At 41.3% G+C, this 18,908-nt stretch overlaps 2 protein-coding genes across 10 annotated transcripts in view; one reads left to right on the forward strand and one right to left on the reverse strand.

The window, feature by feature from the left end:
* FAM193A (family with sequence similarity 193 member A) overlaps positions 1-201 on the reverse strand; it is a 112,688-nt gene extending 112,487 nt beyond the window's left edge. Inside the window, exon 1 of the mRNA XM_053242902.1 lies at positions 64-201. The gene's annotated coding sequence lies outside the window, so the exon portion shown is untranslated. The remainder of the gene's footprint in view (positions 1-63) is intronic.
* A 5,794-nt stretch (positions 202-5,995) lies between these two features.
* The window catches only part of KIAA0232 (KIAA0232 ortholog), a 73,155-nt gene continuing 60,242 nt past the window's right edge, over positions 5,996-18,908 (forward strand). For 3 of the 9 annotated variants that reach the window (XM_053242890.1, XM_053242895.1, XM_053242897.1), the window contains exons 1-2: positions 5,996-6,136; positions 8,230-8,366. The gene's annotated coding sequence lies outside the window, so the exon portion shown is untranslated. The remainder of the gene's footprint in view (positions 6,137-8,229; positions 8,367-18,908) is intronic. The other 6 variants (XM_053242889.1, XM_053242891.1, XM_053242892.1 and 3 more) reach the window with 4 other exon arrangements.

Below are 18,908 nucleotides of genomic sequence, written 5' to 3' on the forward strand. Positions count from 1 at the left end.
GCAGGCCGGCCAGGAGAGTCGAGACCCCCTCCGACTCCTCCCCACCACCCACCACCACCTCACCTCAGGGATTCTCCTCAATGGCAGCGCGCGCGACTAGGCCACACAGAGCGGAGCAAGAAGCTGCGGAAGAAGATGAAGCAGAAGCGACGAAGCGGTTGCGTCGGTTCCGCTCACGAGAACACCTTCTCATGTATTAAGATCGTCTCCTCTTCATAGAGTTCTTTATGCCGCCGCCGCCGCCTCCATTAATGGGAGGATGCCTCAGCTAGGGAGTGCTGAATCGAGCAGGACCTTTTCTGTGTGTGGCGGAGTGATACTACCGAGACTCTTCTCTGACGACGTCACATGGAATCTGCGGCGTTTCTTTCTGATCTAACACGGGCTTATAGTGAATTCGGCCTGATGCAGCAGGATGAGATGGTTAGCAGCACTAGGGACAGGGGACTCAGGCATTTCCACTCTTTTTAAAATCCAAACACCTCTGAGTCTGTAAGATTAGAAGGAACAAGTTTGTTTTTGTTTGGGTATATATGGCAGAGTAAATGCAGATTTCAGATCCATGCATGCGAATTTATCGCCTTCCATGACAGAGATTAATCATACATACATAGAAAAGCGTATCAGAGTGAAAGGGACTGCAAATGCAAGCAGATGCTCTACCACTGAGCCACCGCCCGATCCCCTAAGGGGAATTTCTGACAGCAGATAGCACTTGTATGTAGTCACCTATGCAAATGAAGACCAAGCCAGGACAATTCATGCTCACTATTGCAAGACCAGCTTTCCTCCCAGTATTTGTAACCTATTCCTCAAAACCGCCTAAAGGCGGTATATAAATAAAATAAATAAATAAAATAAAAATAAAATAAATAAAATGGGCAACATGAAGTATATCCTCAAATGGTTGGGGTACTTCCATATTACCCCAAAAGTTGAAACTTGGTACACACAGAATCCAAAGCTCTTTTATTATCATAAAAGTCTAAAAGGACAATGTGTACATATTTCTTTGCATGGATGGGAGATTGTTTTTCTAACTTACCGCAAAGGTATGCTTCCTAGAAGAACAATAATTGTAAGTCTCAGAAAAATAAATTTTCATTAATTTTGGTCTTAAGATTGTTCAGATTTTTTCCCCTTAGACTTATGTTTTGTATTTTTAAGAGTTAATTCTCCCTGAAAGATTACTTGCATCCATCTGGACTAGGTAAGATTTTTGAAATATAGATCTGTAAAGGCTTGCTGCTTAGGACAACAATTAGCGGACTCTGTGTGAATCATTACTCATATTTATTTGGATTGAGGAAGATTTCAAAACGTGGTGTGAGTGCAACATATTTCCTTTCAGCAGCTCTTTTCAGCAATTCAGGACTCAGTTATATTTGTTCTTTCAGTCATCATTTGTTGTACTCTTACTCACTAGTATTTTAGTTCTTGTTAAATATATATTCTTTTATGGATCTGTATTTCATATTATAGTGCATATAAATATTGTAATCTTGGTTTTTAAATCTGCATTTTATATTATATTGCATATACATTTCATAATACTGATACCCATTGTTTTCTTTTTTGTGTGCAGAACGTGTAAACCAAAACAGCTGAGCTGTTCCTATACTAGATAGGAAGCTGATATGCATGAAGTCCAAGACATCCTAATCTCAAATCTAAATGGAAGACATTTGCATTCTTTGAGGAGGACATCATGTTAATTCTACATTGATTAACATTGTCTAGACCACCAATAATTCTGCATTTTGACATAGCCCAAGGCACTCTGACTCTTAGAAAAATCTGAAATGTGAACATCTCATCCTAGAAAGGAGATATTTATTTGAAATGGCTAAGATTATTACTATTAACTACTATTACTTCCAAACCAAACAAAAAAGTTGATATTTGGCATAAGTAGCCCAAAATACTGTGGCTGATAACCAGACTTACACATTGCCAGCAGAACAGTATTTTCCACTGCAAAAGGAAGATCCGTTTTTGGTGATCTCCTTCCCTCTGCTGCAGCCCTCTGTGAGTTCCAAAAATATGTCAGAGAGGATTGGAAGACCTTCAGGGATATACTTTCAGGGGGCACAGGCAGATGCAGGGGATCACCAAAATCTGTCCCCCATGCCCCCCCCCCCCACCATGGAAAACACTGTTCCACCAGTACAGAGCCACTCCAGAGTTTCTGGATGCCAGCCACTGATTACTATCAAAGTCTGGAAATAGGACAGTTTTAACAGTCAAATCTCAACATGCAGTTGACTTATAACAGAGGCTAGCATTCCAGCACAGCCAAGCCAGATATGTTATAGAATGTTGGACTTTAGGAATTCCCATTTCACCTGCACACACTTAAATCAGTCTTGGATATTGGAGAGGGGGCACGTCTGGTAAGTGTCAGTAAAAAAGCCAGGCACATGTATCTATGCTTGCCTTATACAGTTTCATTTATTAATGTGTGTGTATGTGCATACGTGCATAAGAACTAAAAGCAGGACATTAGCATACAACTGGGAACACATAGAACTCAAAACATAGATTACCAGGAAAGTCTGAAGGAGATTATTTATACATCTCTCTATGGGACATGTGTGGGGCAGGTACATGTCTATGGGATCTTTTAACCCAAGGAGACTCAGTTTGGCATTGGAACAAAGTGATACAAAGGGAGACAAGGAACTTCTAATGAACAATCATTTATTAAGAATAATTACAACGTATACTGATTTCACTTGGGTGTCAGCTATAACTCAATAAACATTAAACAGTGAGGGAATTTGTGAAAAGTAATTTAGTTCGAACGATGGCAAATCAATGGAGAGAAATCCACTCAAATCATAGGGTCCTTGGAGATGGAACTCCTAGACGAATATGGAAGCATACCTAATGGGAAAGCAAGGATGTATAGAGAGTTTGGAGAAAGACAAATGAGTTATTTGAGCTATGGGGAAAATATTTGAAGTTGTGAGCAGAAAAGGAACTGGAGAGGAACTTCTGCCCGTGTCAGGGAGTTATGAGCAAAAGCGGGGCGGGGAGGTGGGTAGAGGAAGACACAAGCCAGGAGACATTGCTTTTCCTTGGATGGAGAGTTTGTTGTTTGGAAGAAAGGGTTTTAGTGGGGCTTTGAATAATTAACAGAGAGAAGGCAAGACACTAGAAACAAAAGAAGGTTTCTTAATTGTGTCTTGGTTTAGTAAAATAATAGAGGAGCAAGAAGCAGATCCTAACTTAGGAAGAAGACATTAAGTTTTTATGGGGAGAGAAGGGGAAAGAGAGGACAGCAGGTTGAAGATAAAGGGGATGTGGGGATGGGCAAAGAAGAGAGGCTCATTCAGAAGGTGTACCTTTCCTTAGTCTGTGAAAAGACCAGGAAGAGAGATGGAGATGAAGGATAGATCTTTTAGCACAGCCAAAAATCTCTGTGAAATAATGTTTATCTGAGAAATAGTGTTTCTCTCTGGGTGTTCTGGAGTGGTTATGCTCAATTGCCAGTTCTAGTAGTCTGATACTTATGTTCTAAACTGGGTTTTGCTGGACAATGAGATTTGTGAAGAATGGATTGTTCTTCAAAGGCAGACCTTCTGAGATGGTCTACAGTAGTCTTGCTCTGTCCATTCGCCTGATTGGGTTAGTCTTTTAACTGAGGAAGATAACGTTGTTTTGGAAATGGCTCTTAAATAAGAGAAGGGGGGGGTGTCAACCCATCTGGGAAGATTCTGGGGCTCCTGATGGGCTAGATTTACTTAGGAATGTCCACAGCTCCTGCCATCCTGAGAAAAGTCCATGGGGTCTTTGATTAACTTACTCTAGACCTTTCATTGAATTGATGGTAGCTATCATTCTGAGCACAGTAACATTCTGATTAGAATGTTGAGAGGTATTATGCATATCAAGGTAGATTTTTCCTGCAGCAGCAGTTAGATTGACTCATGCCTCGGTCAGCTACATGTGCAACAGGGTGCTGTGTGCTTCCCACTTGCCTCCATTCCAAAAGCTGCTTGCCTTTCTGATTTCATAGCCTTGAAGGCACAGTGAGGCACTCAAGATCTTCTCTTTCAGAGACAGGAGTGGGTACAGTGAAAAAGGGTGTGCTCTAACATCTCCTGCAAAATTAGAGGCATAAAGTATACACCACAATGGTTAGGTGGCTATTCCCACATAAGGCTGAGAACTGACATTTGGTAAAGATGGAGTCCAAGACACACTGATTACTAGAAACGTATGAAGCTGAGACACTTGTACCTCTCTCCCTCAAAATGTGTGTGCGCACACGTGTGTGCATGCACATGCGTGTACCCACAAATGGTTATGCTACTTCTACACTAGCTAGATGCTAAAACTGAGATTGTAGCTTAATGACAAGAAACATCTAAACATCAGTGTTTTTACACAATTAAAAATCAGGACAATGTGTACCTTATGCTACAGAACAGCACTCCAGAATAGAACAAGCCAAACCACATATGAGAAGGAATGTTGGTCTGTAAACATTCTTTAACTTCTTCACATGCTTGAATTAGATTTGGATTTGAAGGAATGGAATGCATCTAGTAGTCAAGGATATTCTGCAGTTGCAACAATGCAAACTTTGGGTCCAACTGCACACTAACAGCAAATGCATGTAACAGAGCTCTGATGCCTTTTTGATGCCCCCTGCAGCATCTTCCCTTGAAATCACACTGTGGACCAGTTCTTACAATCTAAGCAATGTCTGGTAAAGAGGGAATCTGAGATTTCTACAGCATACATGATCCCAATTTGCAGTCGTGTATTATTATTAGTGGTAGTATTAAGAACACTTATATACCACTTTTCAACAAAAGAAGTTCTCTAAGCAGTTTATACAGCAGAAATAAAACATAGAACCCCATTTCCCCAGCATCAATAGCCAGCCAGAGTTCAGACCTAGGATTCATGATCCCAGAATTGACAGCCAGAGTTCAGATCTAAGATTCACAACCCCAGGTAAATGTCAGCTTGACATGCAAACAAGAAGATATCACCAAATTTTCCAGGATTCACACAAATGGAAACTGGGACTGCATCAGGAATCTCAGATTTCTCACTTACTGGATGGATATTGCTTTGATTGAACAAGCTGGTGAGAATCTGAAGCATCTGAAGCCACTTCCCTCCACTCTATTGCACCTCAACTGTAATTTTAAACAAAATGTAATTTTAAACAAAATTAGTGTATGATTATACTAGAGTGGGATAAACATTTCACAATGCTGAAATGATCTTGGCAATATTTGGGGTTATATAAAGGTAATGAATAAAATTAATTCGAGAGGGAGTGGGGGAACAATATAATCAAGCAACAAAGAAATGCAGAGTAGAGTACAGAATGAAGTTGAAATTATTGCTAAAAGACAAGGTCAAACTGCTATTAAGTGAAACAACATTAATTGTAGGATGCCGAGCGGGAAATATTAATGAATATTTACCTAGTGGAAGTTTATTAAAATTAAAAGCCAGTACATGGAAGTGTATTAAAATTAACATATTTATCAAAAAAGAAAACAAAGGTAGCAACATTTCCTTTCCTGATAAGACAAGGGTGACCAGCAACAAAATGTTGCAATGTGTGTTTCCCTCAGAAGAGCGCTCCTGTTCAAAATTGGCATCCTGTTATGAGAGAATACTTTAAGTTGATTAAAGACATGCGAATTCCATTTTAATAAAGGGCTTTAGGCGGCAGCGCACCATCGGACTGAAATCCATATTGCTTTATATAGTTCCTCCATTGTAGCCAGAGTGCTTTGAGGGAAATGATTCTATAGCTCTTTCAATTTTTGACTAAAGTTGAGGGGCAGAACCGGCAAGACGACAGCCTCCCTGACAAACAGGGCGACAACATACCTGCCACTCACCCCATTGAGGTGAATGGGGAAATAGGGACATGCTGGCGGGCATGCGAGGATGATGGAGCATGGAGGATCCACTAATGCTGGACGGAGGGAGACGGGCGGAGCCTGCCTGCCGCTTGCGCACTGGCTGGTGGGGTGCTCCGCCCCATCCCTCCGTCCCTCCCCTCGGCGGGGCCGGCGCCGGTTTACGTAACGCCTCTCCGGGCAAATTCCGGCTCGGTCCCGCCGCCTGACTCGGGACGGGTCGCCAGAGGCCCCGGCAGGTAAATGCGATCTTGGGGGGAGGCCGCCGTCTGCGTTGCCTTGGGTGGAGGAGCACGTTGCGCGGGGTCTCGCTCCCCTTCTCCCCCGTGCTCTTCCCTCCCCCGGCCTAGGTGAGGCCTGCAGCTCGGTAGGGTAAAGGACGGGACCGGACGAGGCGGCCTGGCCTGGCGCCTGAACAGGGCCTGAAGGCCTCCGCCGCGGAGGGATCTCGGGCGCTGTCGTGCCTCTGGGTGGCGGGGCTGTTGCGAAGGGAGGCCAGCAGCTGCGCTCCATAGAAGGGAGGAAGGATCGAGCTTCTCCCGGCTGTCCTCTTGGCGGGCGGCGTCAGGAGGCCGGGTGGGGGGGGGGCGGGGGCGGGGAGTCTCACCAGCTGGTTGGGTAGCTCGGCCTCATCCGCCTTGGAGCTCTGCGCCATCTGCGCTGTGGCGGGATCATGCAAGCCGGGGTGGGAGGTGAAGCTCGGCGAAGGGCGTTATGGCATCTATTGGCTCAGCAGGTGGCCTCTCTCGGTGTTGGCGTTTACTGCACGTCTTTCTCGAAACTGCTTCGTTTCGCACATGACAGGCGTGTTCGCTCTTCCAGCAACGCCCCTGTGGATTTGTTCAGGGTGGTTCCTGGTTTTGCACTGCGGTGCTGAACTGGAGGAGGGTGGCGCGGATCCAAATGCTTTGCTGTGAGGGTCGCTCACTTCGGTTGGTCGGCCTGCGATGAGCTTGCTGATGTGTTGCAGCAGGCCTTGCCTGGCTTGCGTCTGCTAGAGTTGCTGAAAAATCTTCGTTGGGTCATGAACCTCAATAAGTAGTGGTGCAGTACTGTTTTCTGTGATTTGATGGGTTTGGTATTTACTTACGAAATTCAGATAACTACTTTTGTGCCAACACATTCAAGGCAATTTAGTTTGAGCTGTGTGTGCATTTAATATCCAAACTATGCAAAGGTTTTATTTAATATTCTTTTTCCCCCCTGTATTATCTCTTCAGTATTGGGTTTCTCTAGGAGTTGTCTAGAAAACTGAAGAACCGTTTTGGTCTCAAATTTTGTTTCAGACCAGCCTTGTTTTATGCTAACAAGAAGCAGATAAAAATTGATGCAATGTTTTGCAGATAGTTCAAACTTAGTGCTTAATGTAACCTTGTAAAATATTTGTGAAACTTATTTTACTAGCCTACTTGCCCACACAAAACAGGTTCATAGTAGTTTGTGGCATAATGAAGTGGCTCAATGAAGTTGGGCTTAGTGCTGAATGACAGGTTGTACAACCAAGTTGTTGGCACACTTAAAAACAAACCAAAACAATATAATGAGAAGGGTAATGCAAGCCCTCAGTTGGTAGAAATCTGGACTGCAGAATCTAATGCTGCTGCAAGCTGTTCTGTGTGGCTTGGCCTTGAAGTCATGAGGACTATCTCTGCAAAAGATGATGAACATACAAATTTCATGTTTTCTACACTGATGGTATCAAATGAACAATTCTGCTCTGTGCCCCCTCCCCCCCCAATATCGTTTTGTTATCCATTTCACACTTATTCAGGAGATCAGACTAGGCCTCTAGTTGAAGATAACTATGCTCATATGTAAATGAGCTAGGGCTTGCTTACTCCGGCAGAAACAGGCACATGTGTTGTAAACTTTGGTCCATGAATCTATTTTCGATACTGGGACTTGAATCCTGGAATATGTGAACGTCTCAACTTCTGAGTATGTGAGAAGGCCTTCCCCCTTAAGGCCACTGCACCAACTACAAGATTGCCTCAACATGTTTAGGATTAAATTGAGGAGTTTCTAGGGTAGATGGTATCACTTTCAGGCAGGAAGAATGGATCTCTGGCCAGTCTCTTTGTAGGAATTAAGCACTATTGTATGCAGAATATCCTCGCATTAGACTAATATTCGCTGCTCACATGCATGACAGATTAAAAAGCAGAGCATATCTTTTACTTTAATGAGAAACACAGTTAAAGTAACTGTCTTGGGGTTAAAGGATTTTTAAAAACTCAAAGTTTGGCACCCATATTTTTTAAAAGGAACTAAATATAAGTAAATAACTTTTCTTCTTTCTCTTCCCCTTCCCCATGCCTGATTTACAATGCAGAAACAGTTTAAAGGAGAACTTGGAAGGTGAATGTTGACAAGCCTCTTGCCCTGTAACCAGGGCTTGGATCAATCTCACATGTGCCATTTTTAGTGCTTTTGGACCTTTCTTTTACTGGTTGGTGTGCACTTGTCCAAGTAAGAAATACAGTTTTAAATGCACTTATATTTTTTTAAAAAATTATTAACCATGAAGTAAGGTCAACTTGCAATCACATTTCAGCCTTCCTGTGAGGCTTTCTGTTGACCATGTCTCAATTGTTTTCTGAACATTATTGTTAGTCTTCTGTTTACTTTTTTTGTACACTGGAATAATGCCTTTCACACTCCCACCTTTCCTTTCTTTAGGAAAGTGTCTCTTCGGTCAGTATTCACAGGTGTGGCATGGCTCCCTCACCCAGTTCCTATTACCTTTTTGTTCTTTGCACCTGCGCCAATGCTACTTCCTTCACTGTCGCTCCCCTCTGACAAAACTGACAGGGTTAGTAGAAAGCCTTGTCAATTTCATGGCAAATTTTCTTGATTTGTTTCAAAAGCACACTGGTGCTATTATGCATGTTTGTTGCTTTAGCCCACTTCAAGTGTGATATAACCATATATGTTGTACACAGTTATGCCAACTAGAGTGCACTGGCAGTCCATGTTGATGCACTGCTGAATCATATTCCCTCATCCATGAGTATAGTGTTCATCTGCAGAGAGAAATGCTGCACTTGGGGAGATCCTCCCTGTGGCATTTCCAGTCTCAAAGAGGATCTTTGCAGACAAATGCGGTACTCATTGACTGTGGGGATGTGTGGTTATGGAGCACATCGCCACAGAGGGTGGGGGGGTTGGCTTTGGGCTCCTGTTGGCATTTGTAACTCTGTGCAGCATACACAATTTAATCATGCCTGAAGAGGGCAGTAACAGGGGAAATGTCAATTGAAACAGACATGCTTTCCTTATAAGTTTTCACTGAAGAATAGAGACAGTAAAGGAAATAGTAGTGTGGCAGGCAGGTACTGTAATGCAGAAAGGGGGTGTATATGCTACAAGACTATTACCAACTGTGTCATCCAAGTCTTGTTGCAAGAAGTATGATCCAGCATCTTGGGTTGCTAAGCGAGGAAGTGTTTTCTCCTGTACTGTATGGAGTGTTATATAGCTTTTCCTGCTTTAAAGCAGGAAAAGCATAACTTGTGTGAACAATGGTATTGCACATTAGCTGAAGTGGGGGAAGATCACCAAATTACTGTTAAAATGCACATATGATTTTTGCATAACTAAAAAATGCAAATAAAGTATTCTACGTATGTTCAGAAGCCTTTCGTCAGTAGTCATAAGCATGCACATATCTGATATTGGGCAAAGCTTTACAAAGGAGTAAATGACATAAGCATATTTCTGCTTTTCCTACTCTTTCCTGTGGTGAAATATCTTAGCATTTTTTAACAGTTCTTTTGCTTCTTACTGATTATCAACAATGACTGGCAGCCTTACCCAGGAGAAAAAGATTGGAGTGAGATAAGAGCCTTTACAAACCCAAGATCAAATAGGGTGACGATTGCATGTCAATGGTAGAAATGTAAAATTTTTAGAAATCTTGAAGCCATGGAATAAAAACCAGTTTTTGGCAGAAAAACAGATATTATTGGAAGCTTTGAAATACATGCAGTACTTACCAGCCTAAACTTAAAATTTATATAAAATTGGCAAACAGAATTATGCTGTCTGACATACCTCTGCAATTTAAATGTTAAAATATCTGTTTTCTTCAAACAACTGTTTAAAAAAATATTCAATGTGAGAGATGAAGCTGAAAATTGCTGTGCTTAAGATAATGAAGTATTGCTTAGTTTCTGTTTTCAGCTTTAATCCTACTTTATCTATTAGAAAACACCATAAAGATTGCACTAAAAATAAAAGGTTTGTTGTTTCAAAATCAATATATAAACTTTGGCATTACTTGTTCATGAAGAAACAGAAATTCATTTTTTGAAAGCTCAGTAAATAGGAATGTCAATCATACATCTGTGGAGCAGCAATAAATTTGGGCAGCCAAACTGCATAGTGCTGGAAAGACCAATATAATTACATACTAGCTGTAATCCTACACAAACTTACCTGTGAGTAAATCTCTGAACTCTCTGGAACTTACTTCGCAGTAAACATGTGAAGGATCAGACTGTAAGTGTTATAGTAACTGTAGATACAACTACCTATTCAGAACTCTTATTTAAGCTTTATCCTGCTCTATCTCCATAAAACACCTCTCAAAATACTGGTGCAACTCAAGTTTTTCCTTCATCAGAATTGGTGTCTGAAAGATCCATAACTTCCAAGCTTGCACTTCCATTTTAACTTTCATAGACTTCCAAAAATGGAAAGCTTGCATGAACCGGAACAAGCTTTTCAGCGTTTGCATGTTAATCTGATCCTTAATTGCTTGTACACATGCAAACCTTAATCAGTTTTTCACTTGATGCATCTGATGAAGTGGGCTCTAGTCCATAAAAGCTTATGCTTCAGTAGATTTCTTTTTTCCCCTAATTTTTTCCTAATTTTTTTCTAAAATTACAGTTTTCTGGTACTTTAAATTGATCTAGAAGATGGAGGAAACCAAGGCAAGTGAAAGCAAGAGAAATTGAAGGCTGTGTAGTACACAAGACTTGACATCATGTTGCAGGAGCAATATGTGTAGATTCCTGGATTGTACTCCTGCACCAAGTAACAGGAGGTGTTCTGCAATATTTGGAAGTCTTTTGTATTGATTAAGTTCCAAGAGTATTTGTTTAGTACTGTAATTCTGGGCAGAAAGGCCACGTTGGCATAAAAGCCACAGTAAGGAAAAAAGGCTGAAAAATTGCAGAAACACTGCATCGGTGTGCAGTTAGAGGGGGACATCATGCACTATTTTTTTGGTTGTGTTGAACACTTAAAAATTTACTACAGCTTGATTCTGAATTCTAGTGTAAATGCCGCATCGGCATAAACACCGCAGGCGGCAATAAACAATTTTTAATAATGTATCCGCCATGGCCTTTCTATCCAAAATTACAGTAGTCTAGTTCTATGCTCCTAACAACGTGGTGATGGTTTACATCATTATTTATATCTTAAGATTTGTTGTAGTGGCTGTAACAATTAGGGATGTGCACGGATTGTGATTTGATCAATGATTCGACGCCCAACCCAGGTACCTTTTTTAAAAAGGAGAAGAGCGGGAGAAGAGCTGCTCCTTTGTTGCTCGCCGTGGCTTCCTGTGGCGGCGCTCTCCCCAGCTGCCCTTGCGCAGCGGCAGCACACACATGGACTCCATGCATGCATGAGGGCAGCTGGTGGGAGTACAGCCACCATGCAAGAGGTGCTGGGGAGAGTGCCACTGCAGGAAACTGTGGTGAGTGGTGGAGGAGCAGGTGCAGACCTGCTCTCCTCCCTTCTAAAAGTGGCCGGGCAGGGCGTCGAAACATTGATCAAATCACGATTCATGCGCATCCCTAGTAGCAATACTTTTAAAAGCACTTTTTAATGTTGTGCTTCTCATTCTAAATTCTTCCTCAGTTTTCCACACATTTTCAGTTTGAGGACTAAGGAGTAGGAAAATCAGCGTGTTTTTTTAAATTTTTCTCTCCTGGGCCTCTACTTCTAGTCATTAGTAGTGACTTCTTTTAGATGAATTAAGAGAATAGGTGCAATTTGCACTGAAAAAACCCAATAAACATGCAGTCTTTAATGCCCTGAAAGTTTATTATAACTTAATAAACTTCTATACCACCTTTAAAAGTCAACTTTTCACAAAGCAATAAACAAAAAGAATAAACTAGTAAAACAAGAACTACACATAATTGGAGAAAGTATTATAAAAGACATAATAAAAACAGCAAATAAGAACTCCCATTAAAACAGCACAGTCAGTTAAAATGAAGTGAAAGTTAGATGAAATAAAGTTTCTTAAAAATTGTCAAGATAAGTGGGGCTTGACGCATTTCCTTGGGGAGGCTGTAGTGCTACCACTGAAAAGGTCCTGTCTTTTGTGCACACCAAACAATTTTGCATAAGTTGTGGAGCGGGGTCAAAGAAGCAGGTTTGTATTGGCACAGTTTATGATGAGTTTGCACATGTCTTCTGAAAGCTCCCTGAGAGCTGTATAGAGCATGCTCAGTTTATATCTGGAGTTCTTAAAGGGGGTATATGTGCAGTGGAAACTACTTATCAGTCTGACAGCTCCAGTGCAGCCTGCTTATATGTGGGCAGTGGCTGCTTGTCTCAGCCACACACCTGCTTGCCTAATTGCAAGCCTGGTTTGAGACTGTCTTTTATTCTTGTGGAATACCATACCTAGTATCTCTGTGGTACAACATATTATGTTGGGATTCCTCTGAAGCTGAGTATGGGTGACCTAGGTTACTATTTCTCAGCTAAGGCAGTCCTGTGCATCCTTGGCAGTAAGCCCCACTTAACCTAATGGAATGAACTCTTCTCTGTGTGAACTTGGGTTGACTTGGGCTGCATAACTGCAGTTTTGTGTTCTTACTGGGAAATAACATTTACACAAAAACATTTGATTAGCATGATGTTACAATAAATAATGTGTCTCGCTTGGATTGTAAGTAGAGTGAAACATTGTAAACTAAATTTTATACGCCTTTCTTCCAAGTGAACATGGTTAAGCTGTGCTGAAACTTTAGTAAGGTTGATGGGAAGATAAGATATATTGTAACATAATGTTGTGCCATCGAGTCAATGTTGACTCCTGACGACTACAGAGCCATGTGGTTTTCTTTGCTAGAATACAGGAGTGGTTTACCATTGCCTTCTCCCATGCAGTATGAGATGATGCCTTTGAGCAGCTTCCTATATTGCTGCTGCCTGATATCAGTATTTCCCATAGTCTGGGAAACATACCATCAGGGATTCAAACCAGCAACCTTTTGCTCCTTAGGCAAGTTACTTCCCCGCTGCACCATTAGTCCATCCTAAACGTTTGAGAGAATGAAAGTTGTTGATGTACTAAGTAAGTTTGTTAGTACCAGTATCTGTTTAATAATGAGTATTTGTCCTTTAAGGCTGGAGGAAAGGTTGTGCCATCGTGTCAATCCTGACGACCATAGAGCCATGTGGTTTTCTTTGCCAGAATACAGGAGTGGTTTACCATTGCCTTCTCCCATGCAGTATGAGATGATGCCTTTCAGCACTTTCCTGTATTGCTGCTGCCTGATATGAGTTTCCCATATTCTGAGAAAAACATCAGTGGGAATTTGAACCAACAGCCTCCTGCTCTCTAGGCAGATTGCTTTCCTGCTGTGCGATTAGGTAGCCCCCCCCACCCCCAATTTAGGAACCAGGCAATTGACAAAATGACCAGACTTAACAAAATTACCAGTGATGGACATTGTGGAGGGAAGAGTACATGGGCTTATTTTTATCCTCTTTACAAGTAACATAGAACAGAAACAGGGCTGCCTGAGACAAATAAAGATGTATTAAGTAACCCTGCCTCTGAATACCTTAGTCCTGGTGCCAGGGATTTGTCAAGCCCTGTCCTAAGCATGTTACATATATATTCAGTAAGAAAACCCCATCATATTAAATTCCCATGCTGCATGTTTAAGCCAGGTGGTTGAACTGAAATATTTAAGGTGGGAGGGGAGTCAGTAAAGACACTTAATATGCTTTAAATATTATGTTGAAACAGAGTCCAAGCTTTAAGGGGCGGGGGGACTAGAAATAAAAATTCTTTTACAGAAACATAAAGTATGGGAATATGTTCTGAGAGAAATTTGCAACCCCTCATTTTAAGGACACTAGCAACAAGGCTTGGGCATGTGCAAGGTAGACGTAAGGCAAATAAATTATCAAGAGCTGCTTTATACTGAGTTAGACCAGCAGCCTTGCTAGTGGCTAGTGTTTACTTTTGACTGGCAGCAGCTGTTAAAGAGCTAAGTAGAGACCTTTCCCTGCAATCTGAGATCCGCTTAACAGCGGATACCAGGGGTTAAACACTGCTTACAGCTTCTCACCTTAACAAAATATCTTTAAATGATAATCTTGCGTTTCCTCTTTTCTGAAAACCATAGATTCTATAGAGATAAGACATTATTTTTCTTAACAGTTGTGTGGCAGCACAGATAAGCTTGCATTGCCCGAGCTCTGTTCCCCTCCTCTCCAGCTACCTTGTTGATCCATTTCCTCCCCGACCATGTATCTTTTGCAGGCATGTAGAGAGAGGAGCTGGAAGGGCGTACAGCAAGAGCTGTTTCCTCAGTGAAGTGCTGTATAAGCCTGTGCTGTATCGGTCCCTTCAGGCCACCTGACTACTTGCCATGTGCTTTGCAGTTGTCATCTCTCTTGAGAGACAGGAGGGGAGAAAGCAGCTGCAGAGTGCATGGCTTGACCGCCAGCTGCTACAGTCTTGATGGTAGCAGTAGCCTCACTTGGTACTCGCACTATTTTTCAAGTTAAGGCTGGGAGGCACCATCGCTCTGCTTTTCAGCCTTAACCGGAAAGTACAGAGCGGGGTCGATTTGATTTACATCACTTTTAATGATTTAAATTACTAGTCAGGAAGTTTCTATTTAATAATCATTTTCTATAAAAGTATATCCTCTTTTTCTAATGTAATCTTAATACATATTTAGAGGTGTAGTTTTGATTTTTAAAAGGTAGGTATACACTTCTCATAATGCTTTTTCATTCATGCGACCAGGCCTTGCATTTTGTTGGTGCACTGTTGGCATTTCGCACACATGCCTTTCTTACCCACAAGTACAAGAACTTCAATGAAATATTCCAAAATGGGGTCTCTCTTATGGCCTGCTGACATGATGGATGTTTCCCTTCTACAATGCAGGATACACTCAGAAACATTTCCTCAGGACTACATGAATATGTTCGGTTTATTTTTGGTTTCACTTCCTATTCCTGCCCCTTCCCCGTCCTGTGCACTTATATCCAAACTCCTCCTGGCTAAGATCTAATCCACCCTGCACAAATCCTCCATTTATTGACCATTGTTTTTGCACTTTTGCGGGGGGATGAGGGAGCAAGGGCTTGACTCTGTGTGTGCTGCATGTACACCACCTGTAGAATAGGATTGATCAGGTCTCTTATTTCTTATCCCCATATACTGCTGTTAACATGTTCATAGAACATAATTAGAAATTATGATTAATATTCATGTTGATATGTTTGACCTAGGTTCTTTAAAAAACTAATTTAAATTTTAAAAAAAAATTAAAATCCATTTAAAAAATATTTATATTTATCAACCCTGGTACAGAGAGAGTCAACTGAGCTGCTGCAATCGAGAGCCTTGCAGCTGCCTGAGTTTTGTGCTCTGTAGCTGGCCTTTCCGCTCTGAGAGAGGAAGAAAAAGATAGCTGTGGCATATGTGGCCCAACATTTGGGCAATGGCTAGCTTCTTTTTGGTTTCCTTCTCTCCATGTCTCTGTACTTGGGTGTCTTACCACTCCTAGATTCTCCCAAGAACCCTGTCATGTCACAATTCTTAGCTTAACATAACAGGGCATCTAAGCAGTTGGTCATCTCATTCCCTCACAATGAAGAAATGGTGGCCAGGAGTTGTACACAAGGCTGCTGCTTTCTTTCAACCTCAGATCTTCAGCTGGAAGACTAGAATGAAAAGTGAATCATGTTATGCTATCTCCAGTGTGTTTAGCATAAGCTTGCGCTTTAGAGATGGGGCTCGGGGCTGATGCTTTGCCCATTCTGAAAAACGAGAAACACATCCTTCACTTAACTACTTGTTCTCTAAGGCTAGAAAAGTGAATGGAGACTTGTGGAGTCATTTTGGGGCACTTATTCTCCATAGATGATGTGAGTGACTATGGCTAGCCTCTACTTCTTTGTGTGCTTTGATAGCTGAGTAAAAGCTTGTGTGCAGTCTCTTTTGGCATCTTCATAACATTCTCTCTCAAAAAAGGCTTGAGTTTATTGTAGTGGTTGAATTGCTAAATCATAGCGAAACCTAAATTACCTCTCTTCTAGGAATGAGTTGCAATTATCAAAGAAATTCTCCAACTATATTTTTTGATCAAAAGGTAATAGTCAGTGTTTTCTTGGATTAAGGCAACCACATAAGCAGAAAACTCTCTTTCTGACTGTATCTATGCATCATACTACAAACAAACTTTTATAAAATACTAGAAAAGCTCATAATGATTATTTGGGAATATCTCAGTGGCATGAGATGGCCTGTTAGATTTAATCAGAGATATTTGGTCGGCATCTAAAAATTCTAAAACGAACATCTTTATAGCTACCTGACATTACTGCAATTCTAGCATGAGATACTGAAAGTAGTAACACAGATCTTACTTGGACAAGTTTTATGGATTAATTTTGTTAATCTCCATCTTTTGGTTTGATTATTGATAAAACTATGCAGGTTATGTCCCCATAAGGATGATATGACATACAAGTTACAGAGTTCTAGTGAAAATGGTGTCTGCATAATTGGTTACCAAAAGATGAAGAGAGATCTAATACTGTTTCATGAACCTGACAAATTTTTATTGAAGAGACGTTGAAAGCAGTAGTTGCCCTGTTGGAATTGTTCTCCTAAAGAATTGAAACAGATAAATTAAGAAAGAACTAAAAAAGATTTGTGGGGGGGGGGAGGGTAATTATAAATCATTGATATATTTGAAGTAAAAGGTGTTCCAAAAAAGTGAGCCAGATATATGCTGGATATTTAAAGAAACAAAAATTGAAATTAATTGTGCCAGTTAAGAGAATAAGAAATATTTCAAAACTCCAAGAAAAATTGCTGAGGATTTGGTTAGAAACTGGATAGCTCAGATCAACCTGCAGAAAGTAGGAACCCTACTCAAGCAGGCCAAGTTCCATCGAGTCCAGGTCCTGTTTCCCACAGCAACCAACCCCTTGCTGTTTGGGAAGACCAAAACAGCATTGGAGCAACAGCCCTCCCCTTCTGTTGTTCTCCAGCAACTGGTATTCAGTGGCATATTGCCTCTGAACCTGGAGGCTTCATAATATCTTATGTGAATTTTGTGTGATTCCCTTCTAATGCTGTCTGAGCTGGTGGCCACCACCACCATGTAATTATTGCTTGAGAAAGTATTTTCTGTTCTGTCCTGACTCTGTTGTCAATCTATTAGATTGGGCAACCATAAGTTCTGGTGTTATAGGAGACGAAGCTGTTTCTATCAACTTGCTCTGTGCAGCACATAATTTTATACACCTCTATTATGTTCTCCCCCCGCCTCTCCCCCCCCCCCGCCCAATTTAAAAGTCCCAGTGCAGTATGCTTTTCTTATATGGAAGGTACTCAAACTCCCGAATTATTTTGGTTGCCTTTTCCCACATATGCAACTATCTTTTTTGTTGCGAAATGGCATGACCGCTACTATACATAGCGTTAAAAATGTGACCGCAGCTTAGATTGGTATCCATTCTAGGTGGTATGATACTGGTCATCTTAAAAACGTTTGCAGCTTTTGAAAGAAAATATTCTTTCCTGAATAATTTTAGGGTCTTCCACAATCTTGGCTACTCTTAGGTCCAGGTAACTGATTAACAAAATAGTAGTAGCGATCGCAATGCAGATTCTTTGGGAACTCGATTACTTGTGTTTTGACTATAAGAACTGTCCATTTACTCCCACCCTCTGCTTACTGTTAAACAAATTAGTAATCCATAGGAGGACCCATCCACTTAGCTTGCTATTGCTACATTTATTCTCGAGCCTTTGATGAAAGACTTCAACAAAAATGTGTTACATACATACATAGGAGGCCCCCTTTTTTGTGGGGATTCTGTTCTGGCTAATTACCATGAACAGGGAACCCCCGCAATATGAAACCTTGAGCCTATGGGGATTGGGGGGTTAGAGTGTGTTCAAATCCCATTAAAAAGTGGATGCAGGGGGCAGAAATAAAAGCAGTAAAGCACATTGTCTTGCTCTCCAGCAATACCCACCCCAATCCTCCGATTTCAGGGTGTGTGTGGGGAAAAGTTGCAAAATGGCCTTCGGAAATGATACCAGCATTCAAGAAACCAGGACTCTATGACCCACCTACCAATAACAAACTGGCGCTATCCACCCCCAGCACAGTACCTCCAGTGACTGTTGCTGGTGTCTATCTTAATAGCTGGTGGCTACCTTATCTTATTTTTAGATTGTGAGCCCTTTGAGGACAGGGATCCATCTTATTTATTTATTATTTCTCTGTGTAAACTGCCCTGAGCCATTTTTTGAAGGGTAGTATAGAAATCGAATGAATGAATGAAATGGTGATAGAGCCCGTGAAAAATGAGAACTTCTTGTGTTTGTGTGTACACGTACTTGTATATACACATGCGTATGTTCACACATGTGCATGGGGTAGTATCCAGACTGCTTGTGCTAGTGTAAAGATGTAATGCACAGTTGTAGCATGGAGAAATTAACATCTGTTCTAGACTAATTAGTGCAGCTGGTTGGTTAATTGGCTACCTTCCAATCTTATGGTAAGGAGGCTAATTTTAATCGCCAGTATCTATGTGCGGAATGAGTTTTGTTCTGGGCGGCAGTATCCAGGCAGTGTATGTGCATGTGCGTTCAGATTGGGGCCTTTCTGATTCAACCTGAGTGGGATCTAAAATTAACTGAGTGGTTATTAAAAACCTTGTATTCATGCACATGCACCTTAGGGAACACTGTACACAGGTCCCCTT

The sequence above is a fragment of the Hemicordylus capensis genome, chromosome 4, assembly GCF_027244095.1.
Source record: "Hemicordylus capensis ecotype Gifberg chromosome 4, rHemCap1.1.pri, whole genome shotgun sequence".
Lineage (NCBI taxonomy): Eukaryota > Metazoa > Chordata > Lepidosauria > Squamata > Cordylidae > Hemicordylus > Hemicordylus capensis.